This window comes from Ostrinia nubilalis, chromosome 6, assembly GCF_963855985.1.
Source record: "Ostrinia nubilalis chromosome 6, ilOstNubi1.1, whole genome shotgun sequence".
Taxonomy (NCBI): Eukaryota; Metazoa; Arthropoda; class Insecta; order Lepidoptera; family Crambidae; genus Ostrinia; species Ostrinia nubilalis.
Window position 1 is genome coordinate 3,053,561 of NC_087093.1, and position 25,198 is coordinate 3,078,758.

The following is a 25,198-nucleotide window of genomic DNA, read 5'->3' on the forward strand; positions in this document are numbered from 1 at the left end:
GAACTCTAAAGACAAGGGCTGCCACAATGGATCAAACCTGGTCGAGTTGGCGCAAGTAAAGGCCCAAAAACCAATAATAATAATAATCCTACTAATATTATAAATGCGAAAGTTTGGATGTCTGGAAGTTTAAAATAAAGTAAAGTTATGTTTATTTCTCACCAACATAACAGATAATATTATGATAACAAACAATCAGGAAAAACAAAAAGTAAGAATGTTGTTGGGTTGATACCTGAACTAGGAAGATTCCTGTGTCTCAGGTTTGTTACTCTTTCACGCAAAAAGTACTCAACGGATTTTGTTGAAATTGTACAATATTATTGTTTGTAACCCAGATTAACATATAGGCTATAATTTTTATGCAGATCTGTGACACTAAATTTCACGCGGGTGAAGCCGCAAGCAAAAGCTAGTCGTGAAATAAATAGGAAAGTTTAAGGTTCTGAAACGTGGTCGCTTACTATGGGCCTCATAAGAAGGCTCAAGGTCACCCAAAGGGTGATGGAGCGGGCTATGCTCGGGGTTTTAGTGCGTGATCGAATCAGAAATGAGGAGATCCGCAGGAGAACCAAAGTGAGCTATTTTAATCACCAATTTTCAAAACTCCCGGAACACTTTCCAGGTAACCACGTTAATTTGTACCAAACGACTGGACTATAATTTAATTGATATAAAAATTTGGGTACATCTTCTCAAAAACAAAAGAACTGGTGCTAAAAGGGTTAAGTGACGTTTTGACATTTGTAGAGGGCCTTGTAGAAGGGGAGGCTATGGTGCTGAATGTGGATTAACTCGAGTGTCATAGTAACTTATTAGACTGCTAAGCTTGATGATAAAAAGAAAAATATTTTATTCAATTGTCAATTGACAAAACAGTGCCTAAATGAATAAAGCTACATTTTTGTTCCAAGGAAACCTTGTTATCGGACGCCCTACTTTGACCAGGCATATTTTCATTTCTGTTAGCAATCTATCCTCAATATTTTGCATTTTCACGACACACATATTCAGTTTGAATAATAGTTAATCAATTTTGGTTTACGTTCAGTTTCCAAAATTTGGTTTTTGTCCGGCCGTGGCAACACTGTGCGACGGTCACGTGACCCCGTGTGACGTACATTCACAGCGTCCGCTCACTAGAAAACGGATATAAACATACTTAAATATTTTTTTTTTGTAAATACAAACTTATTATACATATTAACACCCAGACCCATCACATAAATTAAAATTGAACCAAACCCAAACTTGATGCGATTGTGTCGTTTTATTGCGAATTACCTTCCAGCTCCATCATTAGACCCCGATTACTATATAGAATTAAAATACTCATCAATACAATACGAACGAGCCCAAACTCGATGCATTTAAGTCGTTTTATTATAGAGTTCCTATGGCCACCTTCCAGCTCCATCATCAGATCAGCTCCATGTCATCATAATATTGCATGGTCATCCAAATCACATGTGTTTGCGAAATTTCAGCTTAATCGGTTGCCTGGAAGTGGGTCTTAATTCAGTTTGCAAGATTCCACCCATACAAATATGAGCCAGTCGTTGTAATATGACGTCACGCGCATAAAATGGCGGGCCGGCCGCCGCCCGCACTTTTAAAATTCAATATCTTGGAAACTAATTGACGTATCGAAATAATTATTTCACGTGTATTTTTTATTTTTAACAGAGAATACAGAAAGCTAAAAAACAAAATTAGTGAACATTCTTCATTAAAAAGAAAAAATGTGCGATAGTTCGAATTTATTGTATGTGTAGTGGACGCATAAAGAAGTCCGAACTGCAGTTGTCACGTTGCATTGCTACGCGCCAAAGCTGATTTTCGTTGTGCTGAAAAAATTTAGTTTATCTTTTCATTAAATGATAGGTATAGGTGTACCAGAATCTCATGGCAAACAAAAATATTGGAAAAGTGTGTCTTTCATATTATTATGGCAAATGTCTATAGATTTATTGTCACCTGTCAAAGTAAATCAAGTGAACTGTCAGTCGCTGCAGAAATTTTGTAATCTCTTCATGCCTATTTGTTATTTTTGTGAAAAAGTCGAAAAAGCTCAAGCTAGTCATATTGTTTTCAATGTGAATTGTAAAAAATAAGGCATAATTCAAAGTCAATCTTTGATTTTAAAGCGCGTCGTTGAGTTGACAGTAAGTTGGAGTGAAATTGGATACATTTAGTTTATTACCTAACTGCGTCAGAAGGAGGGTTTTTTTAAATATTATTCTTATAATAGCTGCTTTATCGGGGGTTTCAGGTGTACCTCACAAATTGGTGCAGAGGAATGGTGAAAATGTTATGACCATGTAAATAAAATTGAAAAAGATTTCATCAAGTAAGATGTAAGATAGAATAATTGAAATGGTGGAAGAGCAATTTATAATAAATACCTCTTTATCTTGATCATCTATTGAAGAAAAGTGGAATCCTTGAAATCGTTTTCTAGTTCTGAATGAAGTGATTAGTTATAAGTATGATACATAATAAAATTAGTTACATAAAGTAATATACGATTTACTTATTTTTCAAGACTTTTTCCTATTATTATTACTGACCATGTACCTTAGTTTTGAATTTCCAATATTTCGGCACTGTTGCAAGCACCATGGTCACGGAGTAACTGAAGAAACTAAAACCAGACATCGTTCAGATGTGCGTTCAAAAGACCTGAGATTTAAAAAAATCCCACGTTTTGTTTAAACAGTAAGCGAAAAAAAAGTGACTTGAAAATGGAATACAAAATGATAAGGTATGGTAAATGATAAGTCTTTATCAATGAAGAAGCAGAAGTTCAATTTCATGTGTCCTCCATCTAGGCTAGTTTCCATCGTCACAAAGTTTGGCTGCGGTCTCAAATTTGGGCTTAATTGAGGTATTTTTTGAGTGAGATTCATAAGAACTAATGCCGTTTTATATCAAAAATGCATACTTAGAGGTAATCAGCCAGGTACAAAGTATTTCCTTGTATGTTAGTCTGCCACTCTTTAGTAAGTCCCGAAATCCCCGCTTCGGCTCCCCTACTAACCATTCTAACCATTGTACACAGATAATATCTTACATGCAGCTTTTCATGTTACTACGTCACATTTTCAAAATCCGCGCGGAAAATCGCTCCTAGCGGAAGCGCACTTTGAGCTTGAATATTTTAGTCATTTTTAAAGATATCAAAAAAGTAAAAATACAGTATTCATTCTAATTTTTTGTAGTTTTTTTTGGCATCTTCAACAAAAATTGTGCGCCATGTCCATTAAAATACTTTTTATACAGAAGAAGGCCCGCTCATTTAAGAAACCTCTGTCATTAAAAACACTTTGTCAGTCCAGACCCTACGATCATTTTATGGACACTCAATTTGAAGTAAACACTTCAAAAATTAATTAAGCAAGTAAATAAAACTTAAGCTTATCAAAAAATAAAAACAGGCTGGGTTGCATCATCTTACTATAATTTTAACACACGTCAAAAATCTGTCAAACTCTTCATAAAAAAAACCGGTTATTGTTATAGCTTCGATTATTAGGAAGTGGAACTCAGACTTAGTAGATTTCTTATGGTTAACTATGGAGCCCTAAAAATGTACTATTGAGTTTTGAATTGGATAAAAGCCTGGTCATGCACTGGCCAAATAGATCCCTATAAGAATCGCAGTAGAACCTTACTTTGGAATCTCATCAGGCAAGCTTCATTGTACCTTTCTACCATCTCAATTAGCGATTAAGCTTACCGTCTCTCCCTCTATTACACAATACGTCAACAACCGATATACCCCGTACATCATATAGGTTATCAAATCGCCTGGAAAAAGCTCTATGATTTATCTGCCAGCACGTAGGAAGGAAGCAAAAGATAAATGTCTGTGTTATCCATAACGGTGAATGACAGCAGTTTCCGAGGCCCGGGTGAAAGAACCGCATTTAGGAAATAATACTACAGCATTTTAGTAAAACGACAGCGAGTAGAGAAATGGATTGTCACGTGTCTAGCATTAACTATAGATCTAGCGCTTAACTCAGTGTTTGAGGTACCTATGGGAGGGGTGACATTGATTTATGAGGTGACAAGGCATACAAATCTGAAGTCTCGCTGACGTGGCCGTCACAAAATCATCCTCCCATACCGCTCCCATGAAGTCCACTGCTAGACAAAGGCTTTCCCCAAGGATTTCCACCACGACTGATTCTGTGCGTCGTCGAATCCAACTCGGCTGGGCAGCGTTCGGGAAACTACGTAACATCTTTTCGTCCAAAATACCCCAATGCCTGAAGACGAAAGTCTACAATCAATGTGTGTTACCAGTGATAACTTATGGCTCGGAAACGTGGCCTCTTACTATAGGCCTTATACAGAAGCTCAAAGTTGCACAGCGTGCTATGGAGAGGGCTATGCTTGGTGTTTCTTTGCGAGATCGAATCAGAAATGAGGAAATCCGTAAACGAACTAAAGTCGCTGACATAGCCCGACGGATTAGCAAGCTGAAGTGGCAATGGGCAGAACACATAGTGCGCAGAACTGACGGCCGATGGGGCAGCAAGGTTCTGGAATGGAGGCCGCGTACCGGAAGGCGCAGCGTGGGACGTCCACCTACAAGGTGGACCGAAGACATCGTAAAGGTAGCAGGGAAGCGCTGGACGCAGGCCGCTACCAATCGATCAACGTGGAAAGCATTAAGGGAGGCCTATGTTCAGCAGTGGACGTTCTATGGCTGACATGATGATGATGATGATGGTTCTGTGCTGTCTGCATCGAGAACAACTATATTTTCAAGTAATGACATTAACGGAATAAAGGAATGACAGTTATAGTGCAATGAGGCTATTTGTAAGTGGAGCAATTTAGATTGTCATTACCAGAGGAAGGAACGACAGTAATATTGACGTCATTACTGGTAATATCTGGTCAGCTTTTCCTTTTGTAAGCAGTATTATTACTGGCCATTACACCTGACCGAGTAGCTACGATGTTAATTGCTTTCATGGCAATTAATGTTTCACCTGCATAATTAATTCAACCTATTAATGGGCGATCATGACCATGGAGGCCTTCATCAAATTGAGGTCCATTGAATACTAATAAGTGAGAATTGATTAATGAATGTAGAAGTAACGCACCGGAAAACCACCCACTGAACTGATGACCTCATAGAGGTAGCAAGAAGGCGCTAGATACAGGCCACTACCAACCGGGAAATATGAAAATCATTGCGGGAGGCATCCATTGATGATGATGATGATGATGACGATGATGTTGAAATAATAACAAAAGTAGGTACCTCCTTACAACTAAGATGACTAATGGCACAGAATAAGTAATAGTACAGGTACAGAAGGATTACTCCGCAAGACGATTTAAATAAATGCGAGTCTTGCTACGACGCGATACAGTGGAATTCAGCTCGCACAGCACTACGTACCTACAATTTTATTCACCTACAAGTTTTGTCTCTTTCTATCGCGTGCCTCTGAACTCTTCTTACGCTGTTAGGGTTGCTGTCTAGTGAAAAAATAATTAATCTACTTACTTGTAATGAGGTACGTATGTAGGTAAGTATGCATTCATTATGGAAAACCTTGGGAGAGGCCTTTGTCCAGCAGTGGACGTCATTTGGCTGAAACGAACGAACGAATTCTGAACAGTAGTCATGGTAGGTTAGGTTCCTATACTATCCTAAGAATTATTGATTACCTACATGGCCAACATACCTTTCAGCATCTTTGGGAAGCGAAAAAAAAAGATAAATCCGGTAGATTTCTTTTCGAATTTAAACACCCGAACGCCGCACAATATTTCTTTCTCTATGTCCATTTTTAAATAATACTTCGATCATAGAATTATAATCATTCTACAACGCACGCCAGCGTCCTGACGGGCGCGCGCGTGACACTCGACTGATATAATACCCGCCGGCGGGGCGCTTCGCTGTAGGTAATTATCGGATGTACCGCGCGGAGTGAGCCAGGCCTGCTAATGGTCTTATTGGTCTTGTGCGTTGATGTAATTACAATCTTTAGTGCCTACCAAATAGAAGATCTTGTGAAGGTTGCGGAAGGTGCCAGGGCCGTTCGTTGTGGAAATCCTTGCGGCAGGCCTTTGTTCAGCAGTGGACGTCATTTAGCTGAAACGAAGGAACGAAAAGATTTTTCTCTCGCTCGCTTTTTACAAGGTGACCGACCATGCTATAGCGATTTTCCTCCTGAAAGTTTTCTGCATCGGTTCTCCATTTTACGACCCATTGCTATTTCATCTGTCACTCACACGTCGTATTAAGTATCACCTCGGAAAAACAATTTTAACTCCTGAAGTTGTAAACCCAATGACTGCAGATTGACTGTAGTTTACGAGGCATTAAACTACAAAGTCGAGGGTTTTAAGGATTGCACTTCAGCGTCCCAGTTTTATCTTTATGGATTTAGCTATTTATTTCACTGTTCGCTTTATAGACAATAACAGGTATTTTATTGCGGTACTCCGAAACAAAGGTTGGAAGTAGTAAGTAGGTGTTCTACGGAAATTTCGTGTATTTGGTTTAAAATGAAAACAAATGTCTTAAAGACTGATTAGAGCTTATTCAGCTAACATGTTTAATATTTTGATGAATTGTAAAAATAAAGGTAAGGTTGGTAGATAGCTTTTTTTTTCAATTATAATTATGAAGTTACAAGCTGTGCCCGCGACTTCGTACGCGTGAAAACCCGTTTTCGCAACATTTTTAATTATTGCTCTGCTCCTATTGATCGTAGCATGATGTAGCCTATAGCCTTCCTCGATAAATGGGCTATCTAACACTGAAAGAATTTTTCAAATCGGACCAGAAGTTCCGGAGATTAGCGCGTTCAAGTAAACAAACAAACAAACAAACAATAATAAACAAACAAACAAACTCTTCAGCTTTATAATATTAGTATAGATATCTAGGTCGTCTGTCATCATCATCAACATTTCAGCCACAGGACATCCATTGCTGAACATAGAGCTCCGTCAATGATTTCCAGATTGACCCGTTGGTAGCGCTGGTGATCTTTATAACACACTGAACTATCTTTTACAGTGCCAAAAAATATGCGATTTACGTAATTCTAAATACATCGTAGTCACGAGCTTACCCTAGTACCAAAACATTTAATTTTCTCCCTATCTCTGTCCCGCCCTACCCAAGATTACACTGATACGTTACGTTAAGGATATCCAGACGATCCCCCCTCCCCTTCCCCCCTTAAGTGGAAAGGCTTAAACGGTTTTAAATGACCGTAAACATCACGTTCGAATACTTCTCAAAGCGTTACGGGATGAATGTGTGTGTGCAGAAATGTTGCTTGGGAAACTTAGGTGAAATTAAACACGGTAGAACTAAAGAAAAGCAATATACGTACTATGGATTATAATAATCTAATTTATATTATTTTGATGTGTTTAAATGTGTCTCAGTAGAAAGAAGTGTTGATTTACCGCTATAGATGTTTATTTTTGTTTTCATGCCAATTTCTGTGCTAAGAAGCTCTACCTTTAAATGTGGAGACATTCGAGTAAGTACAGTCGCGGAATGAAAACGTTCGTCACCTTAGTGTCGGTTTTCGCTTGCACTAGGTACTGTAAGAGTCAAACCTGCCAACATAACAGTGCAAGAAACAGTGCTGCTAACATTTAAATAAATATGACGTTTGCTAACGAATAAGGTTTTGCTTGTTTATTTTGCTATCCCATCAGTGCAATGCAATGATGACATTGACCAATTGACAATAGTTTTTTTTATTTAATAGAAATATTAATGACAGGTTGAACCAACAAGAAGGTTTTAGTTTATCAATCATAATAATCTTCTTGACAAGATAAATCGTCAAACAACTTTGATCTGAATAATTTTGAACTTTACTGACGAACAGTTAAAGATTATTTTCTCTAACTCGAGATTATTGTGTAACATAGTTACAAAAGGTAATATGTGCTCGCGATTCGTTGAAGGAATCAATTTGAAAACTGACGAACCTTTTCATTCCGTGACTGTACATATGTTATACTCGTAGAGGTTATAGGTATATTCTTACAAATAGCTTTTGTTCTTTTAAACACCTACTGTTACATTAAATTGCCTGTTACCACTTACACAAAGGAATTTTGAAATTTTCAGAATATCACCACAAAATTAATAGTTATCACTATCAATTGTTATTGATAGGGTTTCGTTCAAGATGGATTAACGCTAAACATCCATGAAATACATTCCCTTGGTGATAATATTTCGTGGCAGTTTACTTTTAAGAAACTAACTAATATTAATAAAGACTCTTTGGGTTAAACTTATGGTCACCGATAAACTAAGAATTTTTCAGATGTAGACTACCGTTTTTTTTACACTCCAGCCTTTATTGACCTTTTTGAGGAACCAATTATGGCATCGTTAATAGAATCTTCCCTCCCATTCAACTCGGCGAGCCTCTAAAAGTCGCATTTTACAAGTGCTCAAGCAACAATTTCTCATGCTACCTTTGTTTTCTTGGAAAAATTCCCGCAATTTCATTACCATTCGGGTCGTATTGAGAAATAGACCAATTTCTCACAACATTCACAGCACACGACGCCCGGCTTTAGCTGCTATTTAGACGTTATTTTTAAGGCCGAAACTTAGAACAAGCGGCAGCGGGTTGTTGCGATATTGTCATATTTGGTCATACTGTTCGAATAGAAGTAGTTTTCAATTCAGCTCTTATGAGTAAAAGTATATTATGTATGGCACCTAGAATTTTATTTACAATAACATCCCCTTAACAATGATTTACTTCTTAATATTTTTTTTCCATTTAATCTGATTATGCAAAATTGACTTTAACTTTAATTTGATTTGATCGATTATGCAGTATTATTGTAATTGATATATATTTTTTTTAATTTAATTTGTACACCGCAAAGGTACGACATGTTGATACCATTTTAAATGCTGACTTAACACCTTATGTACACATGTTTGAACAAATAAATGTATCTTTATCTTTATCTTTTAAGTATCGTGCATAATAATATAGTTTAGTGCCTAACTGTGATTTATTAATAAAAATAACTTGAGTATCTACTATCTGCCTTAAGAACTAAGCACACTTATCAACCGACACGGATCGTAACCGTATCAACTCGACGCGGTCAGTGTTCTTTGTATGAAACTCCGTACTGCCACGCACACTTATCCGCAGCGTAACGTAAACCCCTCGCCTCGCGGCTTTCGGGGTTGATAAGTGTGCTATGACCTTTAAAATAAAAAGAATGCAATGACTATTTTCAATCGTAGAAGCAGCAAATTTCTTACCTTTTTGAACTCAAGTAGGTTGGACGAGTATTATGACGGATTTTATAATAAATAATTAAAATACTTTTACTTGCCTTTGTCCAATTATTTTTATTTATAAAATGTATGCAATACCAATATTTATAAACTGTAATTACGGAAATCATAATAAAAAGGAAAACCTGTGTTAAATTTGAAGCATTTATTTACAAAATATGTTACTGCTCTTGTTTACTTACTTCTTGCGTCAGAAATATTTGTGTTCATATTTTCGAGTAGGTATGTTGTGGACAATGTACCTACAGTTGATGACTTTACGTTTTAGTCGCAAAATCGCGCTTATTACAATTACTTTAGATCCCACAGTGTTACGCTTGATGTGCAAGTGTGTCTAGTTGTGGTTGCCTGGATTCGGGAACACTGATGTTGACAGGGAATTCTGCGTGGATTATTGTGAAGTTTTTATGATTTTTGAGTAAAAAGTCCTCCCACTTAGTGGGCCGATGATTTGGTAAAGGTTGCTGGAAACATCTAGATGCGGGTAGACTGGCCGTTAGTGAAAATCCTTGGGGGAGACCTTTGTTCAGCAGTAGACATTCTTTGTTAAAGAGAACTGTAGAAAGAAGATAGGCACTTATCAGAGATAAGACGCTCTTCGTAAATCCCTAACCCTTCAGGTAAGTAGTGTAGTAATGGGTTTTTCAATTAAAAAATAAGTTCGCGGGAGGTGCCTGGATGCGAGCGGCGGAGGACCGATCTTTGTGTAAATCCTTGGGGGAGGCCTTTGTCCAGCAGTGGACGTCTTTCGGCTGAAACGAACGACCGAATGGGTTTTAAAAAAATACACACTCAAAAATATCAAGTAGTTGACAACCCAGTCAGTGATCAAGATCTACAGACGTGTCAGTTCCAGGAAAATGCTTCTGAAAAAGAATCTTCATAGTTCCTCGACGCTTTCGTTACAGCTACTCCGCTAGACTGTGCTATGACCCTCATTCTTATAAAGTGTGCACAATTGTGGAACGTTTTCGTAAGGTTTAAAGTCCCGTTGAACTCTGCTAAAGTCTCCTTAAGGCTTCGAGCGTATAAAAGTACAAGTTTCATGGATTCGAGACTTGTATTTAAGTGGATATAATCCATTCTGTTTTATCTTTTATACAGCGCAATAAAGAACCTCAATTTCACTTGATTGGTGTTTCAGAGAAAAATATTTACTGAATCAACTTGGAGATATGGTGGAAGACATATTTACTCAGATTTTTATTTACTTGTGTATTGAATGAGATAACGGTATTGTTTTGCGTATTCACGTTTTGGATAATGCTATGAATTATGAATACCTACATAATATGTATTTTTGCTGTGAAACACCAATATTGTTAAGTGTCAAGATTCTTTGTTATGAATTGGTTGTACAAATTAAATTCTATTTTGCCTAAACTAATTAAACAACGATTAAGGTAGTTTCAGGTAAGTATTGTTTATTATGACATCTTTCTCAAGCGCGTTAATATTTTTAAGTAGATAGTGATAATAATAATATGTCTGAAAGTTGTCGAATCCTAAAAATATCATAAAAATGTTTCAGTTCCCAATTCTAGTTAAATTCCGTGAAACTTGTCCAATTTCCTTTTTTCTATAGAAAACTAATTCGGAGCATTAGAAACGTTTTAAAAATAACTAAATGGTCCATTCATATTTAAATGATTCACACACTAAGATTATTAATTTTAACCTTACAAAGGTAAGTTATTTCGTTTCTGAAACATTCATGTTTAGTTTTTGTAGCTTCGATAAAAGAAATCAAACAAACTTTCTAAAACAGGGATTTGTTTAATCTGTCGCTTAGGTATCTCACAAAGTCACAACTATGTATTTTACAAAATACATAAGGCAAAATATTACTATAAAACGACAAATACCGGTTTAATCGCTAAAAGTATTAAATGGAACGCCCACACTGAGATAAAAGTTAGAAAAGTGGGTAGGATAACAATATTTTGTATCAAAAATAACTATGTTATAGGTCAGAAGTATTACGTAAATAGGAAAACTATTTGGTGAGGTCAATCCCAACTAATATTATAAATGCGAAAGTAACTCTGGCTGTCTGTCTGTCTGTCTGTCTGTCTGTCTGTTACGCTTTCCCGCTTAAACCTCGCAACCGATTTTGATGAAATTTGGCATAGAGATAGTTTGAGTCCCGAGAAAGAACATAGGATAGTTTTTATCCCGGTTTTTGAAACAGGGACGCGCGCGATAAAGTTTTTCTGTGACAGACAAAATTCCACGCGGGCGAAGCCGCGGGCGGAAAGCTAGTATTTAATAAGTTAATCGCTGTTTGATATATTACTGGTAACATTTTGTTAAACAAGTCACTTTTCGGTAATATAAATTGTTCTCATATTTATTGTTTTGTACGTTGTTATGTTTTAGTGACTTTCTATGTCAGTTGTAACAAATCTAGTGTTAGGTTAGGATAGTGACATAGTGAGACATTATTAGTGTGGTGTAGGTTAGATTTAATGACTTATAATACGTAAAAGAATATGGGAAACAGGATCAACTTTAAGTTAAAAAAATATTGCTTAGATTATTTTTCCCGAAAATTACGGGCATTTTCTTCAAATTCACAAAACAGGACTTGTTATGTTTCTTCATAATCCATCTTTAATACGATTTTATCGCTTGTTAAATCCTCGACTCGACTTCCCTCAATTTGGGATGCAAAATAATTCAGTGCCTTTTGGGTGCTAGTGAAAATAACATTGTTTTCCTTCAAGTGCTCTCTTATTAGGAAAATTTGTCGGCGAACAATCGGATACTATTAAATAAATCGTCGACCAGCAAAAAAATTTGATTTTCATAATTATTAAGGCCAAAATTTACTGTAACTTGGAAATATTTATTGTTTAGATCTTGGATTTGGATTATATTGTCCTTTGAATACAAATCATGTACAGACTACTGTATCAAGTACATAATAATAGCATGGGTGCTCTTTTACATATTAAAATATGAATCCGAAATAGTGTAATATCCAACCTTGTGGTGGGTAAGAAGTTAGCGGTCGTAGGGAGTTGAACTGGCTTATAAGCAGTCTGAAGCCGATACCGTCGAGCTTTTAATTGTATTGCATGATTAAATACCGCGAATCTTTCATCTCTAAAAACTAACACATTAAAAAAGCACAAGAACAAAACAAATCGCCAATTAGCTGCTTTAGAATTCTTTCTCAAAATAAATGAGATAGCACAGTGTTATCGTGTAATGATTTAACTCCCGCTTTATTTCTGCGAAACGGAACGGTGGAAATGTCGTTTTATTTTTACAGCTTTGTGCAAAAAAGACACGGTAGTGTCTCGCGTTACTCCTTCCCGTTCCTGGATTTTTTCTTAAAATAAAGAGCTGCAGTTGAATGTTAATTGAATTGAGCAATATTGAGCATTATTTTTTTTTTAATTTAATTTTGAATTTTGACAAGTCTGAAGAAGGTAAAATATTAGGCGATCCCATGTCCAGGTTTAAATGTAGGTAGTACAGGTAGGTAGTTGTAACAGTTGCGATATTGCAACTGAAATGAGTTTAATGAGCTTTTTTTGACTCTACATTATGGCCGCGCCGTCAATTAGACGCCTAACTATCATGATATTTAAGATTAGCTAAATGTTGGTCTCAAAGCGGTGTTAGCGTCAATTGATTATGAGACATAAAAACTTTCCTAAGATTAGGTATACAAATAAAGAAATTTTTGATTTTGACTTTGATACCTTTTGCTATTTCAAATCGTAGGTATAGACGCACAGTAACAACATCACAGTCAAAAGCGGATCTCGGAATCATCACGGGATCTTTAGAAAAAAAATCTGTATAAACCTAGTCCGGGATAGGCCAGGAATCCACGTGGACATTTTCCCACAAACGTCCGTCAGAACTGTGACCTATTTTCCTCCATACTGCACATCAAAACGCCTTTCCTAGGAATTTTTCACGGTATCAAATTGGCCAGGAATTCCCGTCACGTCTGAAAATGTACGATTATGACTCAATTAGACTCCGCTATTGCCTTTCGGGATCCAGAGGGGGACGTGGGAATGGACCTCATACCTGTAGGGGAATTTGAGGGTAGTCTCTAATTTGAAACGGCTTTGAGGTGACGCTTCTAATCAGTAATGGTACAAATCAGCTGTGGGTATTTTGGCGCAAATAGGTTGTTCTGCTTTTCAAAAGTACGACTTGATTAATGGTAAATGGAAATATCTTTAATATTGCTTCCAGAGGTGCGTTTAATTGATCGATATGTGAAAGTGATAAACAGTAGTTGACTCACTAGTCAATTTACTACTTTTTATGCGCTGTAGATGTTTACAAATACAAATACAAATATTTTATTTATGCAAACACACCGTTTTCGCATACACCTTCAAATACAATTGGTAACAATTAAATCGGTAAACATTATATCTGGGGGCACGGCAGTGCCCCCACCAAGTCGAGCAAAAAAGCGGCACGGCCGTACCATCCTTTTCTCGAAGCAATTCAGGCCATTTTCGACCGCCTGTAACTTCGTTGTGGATAAAACTAGAAGGCTGAATTTTCATTAGCTATGCAGGCATTGTAAAGACACGGTATATTTAAAATTTCATTCAATTTGAACCAGTAGTTTAAGAATTATAACGGGTCAAAGTTACTTAATTTTGTCACTCACTGACTCACTGACTCACTGACTCACTGACTCACCGATCATCAAAACTCTAAGGCACTTCTAGCAGACCTAGAAGCTTCAAATTTGGAATATAAGTAGTGTTTGGTGTATGAATCAAGGAAAAACTAAAATATTTGGGGGCACGGTAGTGCAACCGCCAAGTCGAGTAAAATTTTTCAATTTCGGTCCAGTTTTCTAGATACATAACTGCTGTCTACAAAATACAAAAAGAAATGATATTTGGGGGCACGGTAGTGCAACCGCCAAGTCGAGTAAAATTTTTCAATTTCGGTCCAGTTTTCTAGATACATAACTGCTGTCTACAAAATACAAAAAGAAATGAGATCCCATCAAAAACAATACTTGTCAAAAAAACCAAGTCTCGCAACTCAGTTGTTCTACGGTAAAAAGTTGTGAGATCCATGTAATACCAAGTCCAGGCCAGGAAATCTTTAACGTTTTACATAAATATATTGACTTGGCCATCGCATGAAAACACGTGTAAATTAAATTATTTAGTGCGATGGCCAAGTCAATAATTTATGTAAAACGTTAAAGATTTCCTGGCCTGGACTTGGTATTACATGGATCTCACAACTTTTTACCGTAGAACAACTGAGTTGCGAGACTTGGTTTTTTTGACAAGTATTGTTTTTGATGGGATTGCTTTGTCTGCGGGTCCCACACTAGGAATAACCTATGTCGTGGGCACCCAGTGGTGCGTATGTAACCAGTACAGCGACAGATTATAAGCGTCTACAAGTTTGACGTGGCTCTTCCTTAATTTTGTCGAGTATTGTATTGTATTCAATTACAATTTTCCCAACTATCTAGTAGCCAATTTTTCAGAATATAGAGGAAGAATATGCTGCATCGTATAGTTTCTTAAATACTTTTTCCCGCGTCTTTGCCTGCATGAAATAGTATAGTTTCATCAAAATCTTGACAAACAAAGATTGACAAACATAATTTCCTCAGAAACTTTCGCATCATAATTATAATATCAGTACTACAGATGCAGCACCTCTATATTGAATAGCTGGAGACATCGATCTGTTAGTTTAACTTAGGCTGGGTTGCACCATCTTATTTTAACTTTGACAAACGTCAAAAATCTGTCAAAATCCATACAAAAAACACCGGTTATCGTCAAAGTTACGGTCAAAGTTGGGTGGTGCAACCCAACCTTAGAATGCCTGTTGTTTACTTATCATTACTTGTAGTTACTGTTTGCGAAGACTAACATTATCTATCAAGCTACACAACTTTAGTAGGAACATAGGAGTTGTAGTGGCCCAATGCGCAACGGGGTATTTGACACCATTCACCAATAATTCTAAAGTACAACTTCATACTAATTTTAAATACTCGATTAATTTTAAAACAACTGTAAATTAGGATTTCCGGTTGCTTTTAATTGTAAAAAAAAGGCAAAATAGTGTGTATTGTCCTACAAAATCAATGGGAGAGTTTTGTTTTTACAGTTTTATAAAGTACGTCAGTTGATTGGTGGTAACAAATACTATATTTTTATTCTCCTGAATTACAGCCCGAATATAATTTGCTTCAGCAATTTCCCGAGGTAGACCAAATGGACGTACGGGAATTATGCATAATTAAGAATATATTACACGGCGCATTGGATATCTCATTGCAATTGCCTATAATTTGCCAATAGTCAGATAATTCTGAAGCGTAAGTGGTGCGCTTGTGTAAGTTAAAATCACGTTTATTCATTTAATTGCGGTCGTTTTATATGAGTTACCAGTAGTGTATTATTGGGCATTCTGTCCCCCAGTCGTCCGCTTCGCTTCCGACCGTTCGCTGCGCTCACTCTGGTTTGACAGAATGCCCAATAATACACTACGAACGGAGTGTTGAAAGTAGTTTTATCTTCCAAAATTCCTATAAAAATTATAAACTCAACAAAGTTTTTATCATTCCATTAAAACCTATCAATCAGAACGGTTGAGTTTAAACCAAAAACTGTAATGAGATTTCTGAAACAAAAAGAATCTCTTAAATTACAATGTATTTGTCCAGTATCCTCGAAAGAGTTTAAACGTCATGGTAATTTATTACCAAATACTATTCGCAGCATTGTTTGTGGCCCATCAAATTGTGGAAAGACCAATTTTGTAATTAGTCTGTTGCTACACCGTGATGGACCACGTTTTCGCAACTTATATGTTTATTCAAAGTCCTTGTATCAACCTAAGTACCAGTTTTTGGAAAAAGTATTGGAAAAAGTTGCAGACATATCTTACTTCAAATATAGTGATAATAAAGACATTTTAAGTCCACATGATGCTTTGTCTGAATCCATTTTCGTATTTGATGATGTTGCATGTGAAAATCAAAACAATATACGTGATTATTTTGCTATGGGACGACATAAAAACATTGACTGTTTTTATATTAATCAAACCTACTCAAGAATACCTAAGCAATTAGTAAGAGATAATGCTAACCTTATCATATTATTTAAACAAGACAACATTAATCTAAGGCATATTTACGATGAGCATGTAGGGTCTGACATGACCTGGACTCAGTTCCGTGAAATGTGTTCAACTGTGTGGGGTAAGCCATACAGTTATGTGGTCATAAATAAGGATTGTGAACGAAACAAAGGTTGTTATAGAATGAAGTTTGATACATTCATTAAAGTAGATTAAACTATTTATTTCTTATATAAGTAACTGTTACTTACGTTCCAACAAACTAGTTTGAATTGAGAAGTCAAACAGAGTGGAACTCGTAACAATGGAGCGGAACCTTAAGGAACAAATTTTAAAGTCAGCGTCAGCTGTGAAAAGAAAAGTAGAAATGTTAAAAGATTCAAAAATGAAAAATGATATGACACTGGAAACAATATTTAAACCTATTGTGAACCCTCTTAAACTATTAAGTAGTAGACCTGATGGCAAACGCTACAACGAAGAAGAAACAGAACCAATCCAGTCAGTTAAAAGAACTAAACATATCGAAAGCCAGTCATCCAATAATTCAGATGAAGACTTTGATTACTACAAAACGGATGTTGACAACGAGGAAAATTTAAATGATTATGAAGATATTTTAGAAAATGATGATTGTAAAACACCTAACAAAACCCTCACCACATCACCCACTCATGAACACGATGTCCATGACAACTCATTTAAATCTATTCAGTCATCACCAAGTATTGCTAATGATTCTTTATCATGGTCTGTGTCATCTGAAGTAATGCAAAATATTCCTTTTGGTGTTAGAAATGTTAATGGAAAATTGATGCTCGGTAATACACGTGTTTATGACGATGGACGCATTTTGAAAATTGGAAGCCGTAGCCTAAAAAAAACTCCAGGCTTGAAAGAATTATTATACCAAAAGGCACCAAATTTAAAAATAATTACAAACGAGGATTTACAAAATTATAAATTAGTACTTATAGATACCAATGCACACAAACGTAACTTCGATCCATTTAAACCAATAAACAGTAATAAAGGATTTAAATATATGAACGTGATTAAACCTTTATTTAAGTTCTCTAGAAGTCACGCAAGTAGTGTAGAAAGTCTCCCGCGAGGTGAAGGCATCGATATATTGAAAGAAGTTAAGAAGGATACTGATTTAGTTTATTGGGATGATCCGAATGAATTAGTAGAAAGGCTAAAATTACTACTCGGGTCATGGGCAGCTGGTAACACTGGAGTTAATAATGAAATTTATGCAATAATAGAAGAACTGCATGAAGCTGGTATTATAAAAGACATAAAATATATAAAGCTACCATCTGGAGGATTCAACAGTACCATTAAACTACAGAAGCCGAGCAGACGGCAATGAATATAGATAAATTTGGTCATCACGTTCATAAGCGTTTACGACTATCTGAATTTTCTAATAACATTCCTACCAACACATTAGTAAAGTCAGATGCAGGCGACTTTGATTTAAAATCATCGAGATTAAAAGGACTACCAACTCCTGAAAAGGATGACGAGGCTGTAAATAAAGAGTATGTCGATAAATATGTTCAAGATCTAAAAAATGAAATGAAATCAATTCAAACCAACATTAAAAAATATTTAAATAATTTAGAAAAATTAACTAGTGTCAATTTCAGTAAATTGTATTACACAAAAAAAGAAATCGATCTTATGTTACCTTCAAAACTTGATAAGAATGAGTAAACAAGACATAGTTAACGAGCTCCACAAGCCAGCAAGAAGAAATTTCTGTCGCCGTCATACTAACATTAAAGGAATAGATGATTTATGGCAAGCGGATCTTATGGATTTTCAAAAATATTCATCGTATAATAAAGGATATAAATATGTACTAGTAGTAATTGATACTTTATCAAAATTTGTATGGGTAAGACCGTTGAAAGCAAAATCTAAACAATATGTTACAAATGCAATGCAAAGTATATTATCTGAATCAACACGGAAGCCAAACAATTTACAAACAGATCTGGGTACAGAGTTTTATAATAATTCTTTTGAAAAGTTAATGAAAAATGACAACATAAACCATTATTCCACATATTCTGTTAAAAAAGCCTCTATAGTAGAACGAGTTATAAGAACTATAAAATCACATCTTTACAAAACATTCAGTCTGTGCGGACGATATCAATGGTTTCAATGTAATTTAGATTCCGTGGTGCATCGCTATAACAACACTTTGCACCGCATTACAAAGTTCAAACCGATTGATGTTAATCATGCGAATCAGGCTTTAGTTAAATCTAATATCATTAAAACCCGAAAGCCAAAGACAGTACGTCAAGGATCCACTTTTAAAGTTAACGATTTTGTTCGTATAAGTAAATACAAAGGAGATTTCTATAAAGGTTATACCCCTAATTGGTCTACGGAAATATTTCAAATCGTAAAAATTAATGATACCTATCCTCAAACGTATCAAATAAAAGACAAATACAACCAAAATATTCTAGGCTCTTTTTATGGATACGAGTTACAAAAAACTAAATTTCCAGACATCTACCTTATTGAAAAAGTTATAAAGAAAAAAGAAAACAAAATTTTTGTAAAATGGTTAGGACTAAGTGATAAAGAGAACAGTTGGGTAGACAAACGTGAATTAGTGATTTAGATAAGTATATAAATAACACAGGATCTCTCTTTGGGACACTAGATGATTATCGATGAAGGAAGGCAGTGGTGTAATCAATAGCTTGGTAGATCATTTGCCGTTCGAGTTACATATACCTGGGTATCAATTTTGTGGTCCCGGTACGAAACTTCAAAAACGGATTCTAAAAGGCGATCGAGGGGTTAACAAATTAGATAACGCTTGCATGCACCACGATATTTCTTACAATAATAAAGATCCTGGAGCTCGACGCAAAGCCGACTTGGAACTTTTGAATATGGCTCAAAGGAGATTGAAATCGAAAGATGCTGGAAAAGGAGAAAAAATTGCATCATGGATAGTAAAAAATGCTATGAAGGCAAAAATCAGAACAGGCAGTGGCATGAAATCATTTAAGAAAGGTGTGAAAAAAATACAGTCCCTATTGAAAAAAATGAAATCCAAGGATCAAAACTCTGTTATAAAATATGCTTATGCAGTTGCAAAGAAACTGTTTAGTAAAAAGAAAGGAATACGTTTGCCACGTATCATTCCTCTTCCAAAGTGTGGAGGACTTTTACCACTTATTCCCATATTTGCGGGATTGTCAGCTTTAGGTTCACTAGCTGGAGGAGCAGCAGGTATAGCAAAAGCTGTGAATGATTCTAAAGCTGCACAGAAGAGTCTTCAGGAATCTGAAAGACATAACAGAATGATGGAAGCGGTGGCTCTTGGAAAAGGATTATATATTAAACCTCATAAAAAAGGAGCAGGGTTATATCTTAACCCATCAAAAAACTGATTAAGCGGCTACCTAGACGTGCGCTCACTAACCTCGATATTTTGGAACATGCTAATGACATTCCTTACTTTCGCGGTGTTTACATGAGAGATACGTTACCTTTGAAACCTAGAAAAATAGAATGTGGAATATTAAATTTGGATAGCAACATAAATCCAGGTACGCATTGGGTAGCCTTTGTAAAGCAAAACAATTACGTAGAATATTATGATAGTTTTGGTAATTTAAAACCACCGTTAGAATTAATGAAATATATGTATGCCTTGCCTATAAACTACAATTATGTAAGACATCAAGCTTACGGCACTACTAATTGTGGTCATTTGTGTCTAAAATTTTTAAGAAATTATTGGAAAAAGCATTTAAATAGCAAACGAAATAAATAAATGTGTTAGTATAAAAATGTCTTTCACTGTATCTTTAACTGGAAGTGGAGCCTCTTTAACAACAAATTATTCACCAAGTTTGGAACTTCGAGGAGAATATGAATGCGGTCTTTTGTATTTCTCAACTTTTAACTCTATTCCTAATATCGATAAACGAAACAATAAGTTTCATTATGGTGAAAATGAAATCATCGAAATTCCTGAAGGATCTTATGAGCTTCAGGATATTTGTGATTATTTAAAAGACAATATGAAGAACACTGTATTAAAACTAACTTGCAATAACAATACATTGAAGACAAACCTTTTTTGCTCCAAAGATGTTCATTTTAATAAAAGTGAATCAATTGGTAAAATACTAGGTTTTGGAATGGAGACAATACAAGCTAATATAAGTACTGATTCACAGTACCCTGTTAGCATTCTATCAACAACCATTGTGAGAATCGAATGCGACGTAGTTAGTGGTTCCTTTGTAAACGGGAAAGCCAGTCACATTATTTATGAATTTGTGCCTAATGTTCCACCTGGTTATCGAATAATTGAGATACCTAAAAACTTAATTTATTTTCCTGTTAATCAAAATTCTATAAGTGCTATCAATATACGGTTGTTGGACGCTGACAATAAAGAGATAAATTTACGAGGTGAAGAAGTCCAGCTGTATTTACATTTCAGAAAAAAATGATAAATTTCAATAAAAACCCCCCTCAGTCGTATACCCAAGCCATTCCTCGAAGATCATCTCGCAAAAGCACACCGTTTCAACTAAAAAAGAAGCTTACCAAGACCAATAAAGAATTTCTAAGGCTAATCGGGTTGATAAAATGAATATTCTAAATATATCTCAACAAACATCATACGACAACAGCATTGAAAGTTTCGAATATCATTCATACAAACCGTACGTGACAAGTTTCAACAAGAATGATGAAATAAGAATTCCTATTAATCAACAAGATCTATACGTATTGCCTTCACTTAGTAGTTTGTATATCGAGGGGAAAGTGAATGTTTATAACACCACAACTAAAGCAAAAATATCTGAGGTACATTTCATTAATAATCCGGCATTGTTCTTATTTCAAGATATTCGGTATGAATTGAATGGAGTAGAAATAGATAAAATAAAAAATGCAGGTATAACTACAACAATAAAATCTTATCTATCGCTAAATGAAAATGAATCAAAATATGCACGAGTTTGGGGTTGGTCAACTATGGGAACCAATAATACTGGAGGTGGGGCGTTTTCCTTATCCATTCCGCTAAACAAGATATTAGGATTCGCAGAAGACTATGAAAAAATAATCATGAACTGTAAACACGAGTTAGTGTTACTTAGAAGCAATACGAATCTTAATTCTATCAAATTAAATACAGGAGAAGTTGTAGATGACATTATAATTAGTAAAATTATTTGGAGAGTGCCACATATCAAAGTGTCAGATCGAGAAAGAATAAATTTATTAAAGCATTTAGAGAAAGATCGTGCTATTCCTCTAGCATTTCGTAATTGGGATCTGTATGAATACCCATTACTTCCTCAAACACGTAAGCATACTTGGTCTATCAAAACTGCATCCCAAACAGAGAAACCGCGATTTGTTGTAATAGCCTTACAAACCAACCGCAAACACAACAGTCAATTGTCAATGGCAGAGTTTGATCATTGTCATGTACGTGATGTAAGAGTCTTTTTAAATTCGTCGTATTATCCCTATGAAGGGTTGAACATCAGTTTCTCAGATGACAAGTTCACTTTATTATACGAACAATATACAAGATTTCAGCAGTCGTATCACGGACGTCGTTCAGAGCCGTTGCTGAGTTTAAAAGAATTTAGAGACGTTGCCCCTTTATTCGTTATTGACTGTTCACGACAACACGAAACACTGAAAGGATCTATTGATGTGAGAGTCGAAATTGAGACAGACCAAGAAATTCCAGATAAGACAGCTGCATACTGCCTGATTTTAAACGATTGTTTATACGAATATAAGCCTTTGAGTAACATTGTAAAGAAACTATCATGAATAATTATAATACAGTAATCGTTGATTTGCAAGGGTTTAAGGACAGCAATAATAAATTCTTGGTTAAAGAAATGGCAGTAGCTAATGTAGAGTATACCTATGTGTTTTTAATAAAGCCCCCGTATCCGTTTTCTGCACTGAGTGATGAAGAAAAGAAATGTGTTCGTTGGATCGAAAGAAATAGAGGCTATTTATGGAGTGAGGGCTACATAGACTACAGAGAATTTCATAGAATGATGACTGGTTTTTTGAAAAATAAAAAAATTATAGTCAAAGGGGAAGAAAAAGTAAAATGGATGCAAGAGTTGTGTAATAATAATAATAGTGTTATTGATATAACTCGTAAGGGTACTCCTAATTTGAATAGTCTTAATGAACTATATTGTAAAGATAAAATTTTATTTAATTGTTTTTATCATGACAAGTATTGTGCGTTACGAAATGTTTTAAGTTTAAAGAAATGGTGTGTAGATAACAATGTGTTTAATTAATAAATATTCACTTTACTGTAATAAATAATTGAAATATGGAATTAAACTTTGTGTTTATTTTTATACCTAAATATGTATTCCTAGGGAACTGAGTAAAAACATCGTTTTTGCATAATAATTTATTTCATTACATTTACAACTATATTAAAAAACATAATCAATTAAAAGTTAGAACCAGTTAACTTTTTTGATATCTTTTTAATTACACATTCTGTCATATCCATTATTTCGTCCACTGCGTCATGGACTACGTATTGGGCACTAAGTAACACGCACTCGCTGTCAGCATCTGACGTAGATGATGATGAGTTCGAATTTGCTCGGTCACGCTCGCAGACCAGGTCCACCACCTTTATCTGGATCATTTTGAAGCCTTTCTGTTCGTTACACACCACAAAAGATTTTGGAGTTATCCGCTTATTATTTTTTGGAGAAACTCGTTTTTTACGTTTTTGATCAATTTGCGTCGATTCCACCCCAAATAAATCTTTGTATTGCTGAGTGAACTGTTGTAACGGGTCTTGAGCGTATTGAGGAAAATCATCATATACGTCAGTCATTTTCTGTAAAGAATAAAGAGAATAAATTGTAATAAAGTTGCTTTAACTAATAATTAGGTAAATAGTTAACCACACAATAAAACACTTAAAAATACTAAAATACTACATACCTGATTGATAATTAATTATTTCCCACTCACAAGGTAGGTCTTTCGTTGCGGTCTCGCAGTTTGGAACTGATGTGTGACATCAGTTGCAGCGCGCTAAAATATACATCATCACAATTTTCGTACACAATGTATTGAGTTTTTGCACGACTTTGAATGTCCACTTCATCGTTTGACACTTCCACTGCTTCCATAATTTCAATTTTAATTACGTGCTTGGGGACTCTACTATCGATTGAAAGAACGTAGCTGGCTTGTGGTGAGGTAAGATGACTGTGACTACGTTGAGCCATTTTAACTTTTAACCCAAACAAGTTTGAACGCAACAAAGTCGAATTGATAACTAAATAAAATCTATTGGTTGCTTATATCAAATAGGTAACATGAGACGCACCGGCTATGCCACGTGCTATTAATTAACTTCATGTCCAAACCTGTAAAAGTTTCCTCAGCGTTGCAAAATAAATGTAGTAAATTGATTCCTAACGTGTGATCGATGTCATATTACGATCTCACCGTTTCTATGCGATGATTAATATCACACTTTAAAACATGTCTAAACATGATCTTATTGAGTTAATGTGAACCAATGTCTTTACGTATAAGAAATAAAACCCAAGTAAATAATTTGTCATCATTTATTTATAGGTAGGTACCTTATTAATTAATTACATTTATTTGAAACTTAATATTATCTTAATTAGCTTAGGTTATCTATTATAATAAAGAAAATCGTACAACTAAGGAAAGTATTATAATTTAATTTTAATTACCTAATTCTTGGTTCAATGTTATGCTTAGTTAAATGTTTAGAATGGATGTATGCCCCCAAGCTCTTGTTGACACCTTGTCAGCCGAAACAAAACGTTTATCATCATTACTGGATAGCGCTACTTTGTTGAGACTGCGAGTAAAAATGTTGTGTTTGATTGACTTAAATAAAATATTTGTTTTCCGCACTATATTGCCGTGATACAAAGTTTTTTTATAGTCTGATATTTGTATATCGCGAACAACACTCTTCTTTACTCCCTTTGCTTTTTTAATTGTAGTATTAATGGTCTTTACACAATACAACTTTGAACGTAATCCAACAAACTCTGTTATAATGTTTCCTCCCATTTCGTCTTTGAAAAGTCCAGGAATCTTTTTATTTAGAAGCGGTAAGCCATATACATTTTCTTTGAAAAAATTGCTTGTGTCGAAATAATGTAAGAAGGTTTCTTTTAAATCTTTGTAAAAGTTTTCGGTTTCAATTTGGTAAACGAAACTATCCGTATCCGTGTAACACATTTGTAATTTGTTTTTATACGATGGTTCAAAAACTGAATAATGAAAGTCATACATGTGGCTTTTAGATAACTCTAACACCGTAAACCCTATGTATATTGGCTTATCCAAAATCACCCGTTCAGGTTTTGTTTGTATTGCGACTAAATTTTCAGTGAAAATTGAAACACTGTGAAAACTAGAGCTTGCAATTAATTTATTGGCAGTTATTTTCTTTTTTGTTACATTATTGTGGTCACTCCATTCGTTAACTAAATGTACATTAACTCTTTTTTCGCTGTTTTCTAAGGTTTTACCAAAAATGCTGTTATTGAGCAACTTAAAAAAGTCTTGTTCAAATGTAGATTGAGCCTGTTGTCTTAAACTCGTATTTAGATCGATATATTGTTTTAAGTAAGGACTTTGTTGAAACGTTATGACTCGATGTATTTTTTTTAATATCAG

At 35.2% G+C, this 25,198-nt stretch overlaps 1 long non-coding RNA gene across 1 annotated transcript; it reads right to left on the reverse strand.

Annotated features, from left to right (window-relative positions):
• Window positions 1–22,901: 22,901 nt before the first annotated feature.
• LOC135072408 (uncharacterized) lies at window positions 22,902–25,198 on the reverse strand. Its single transcript, XR_010257429.1, has 2 exons — window positions 23,468–25,198; window positions 22,902–23,360 (listed from the first exon to the last, which is right to left on the reverse strand). It is a non-coding gene; the product is annotated as an uncharacterized LOC135072408 (long non-coding RNA).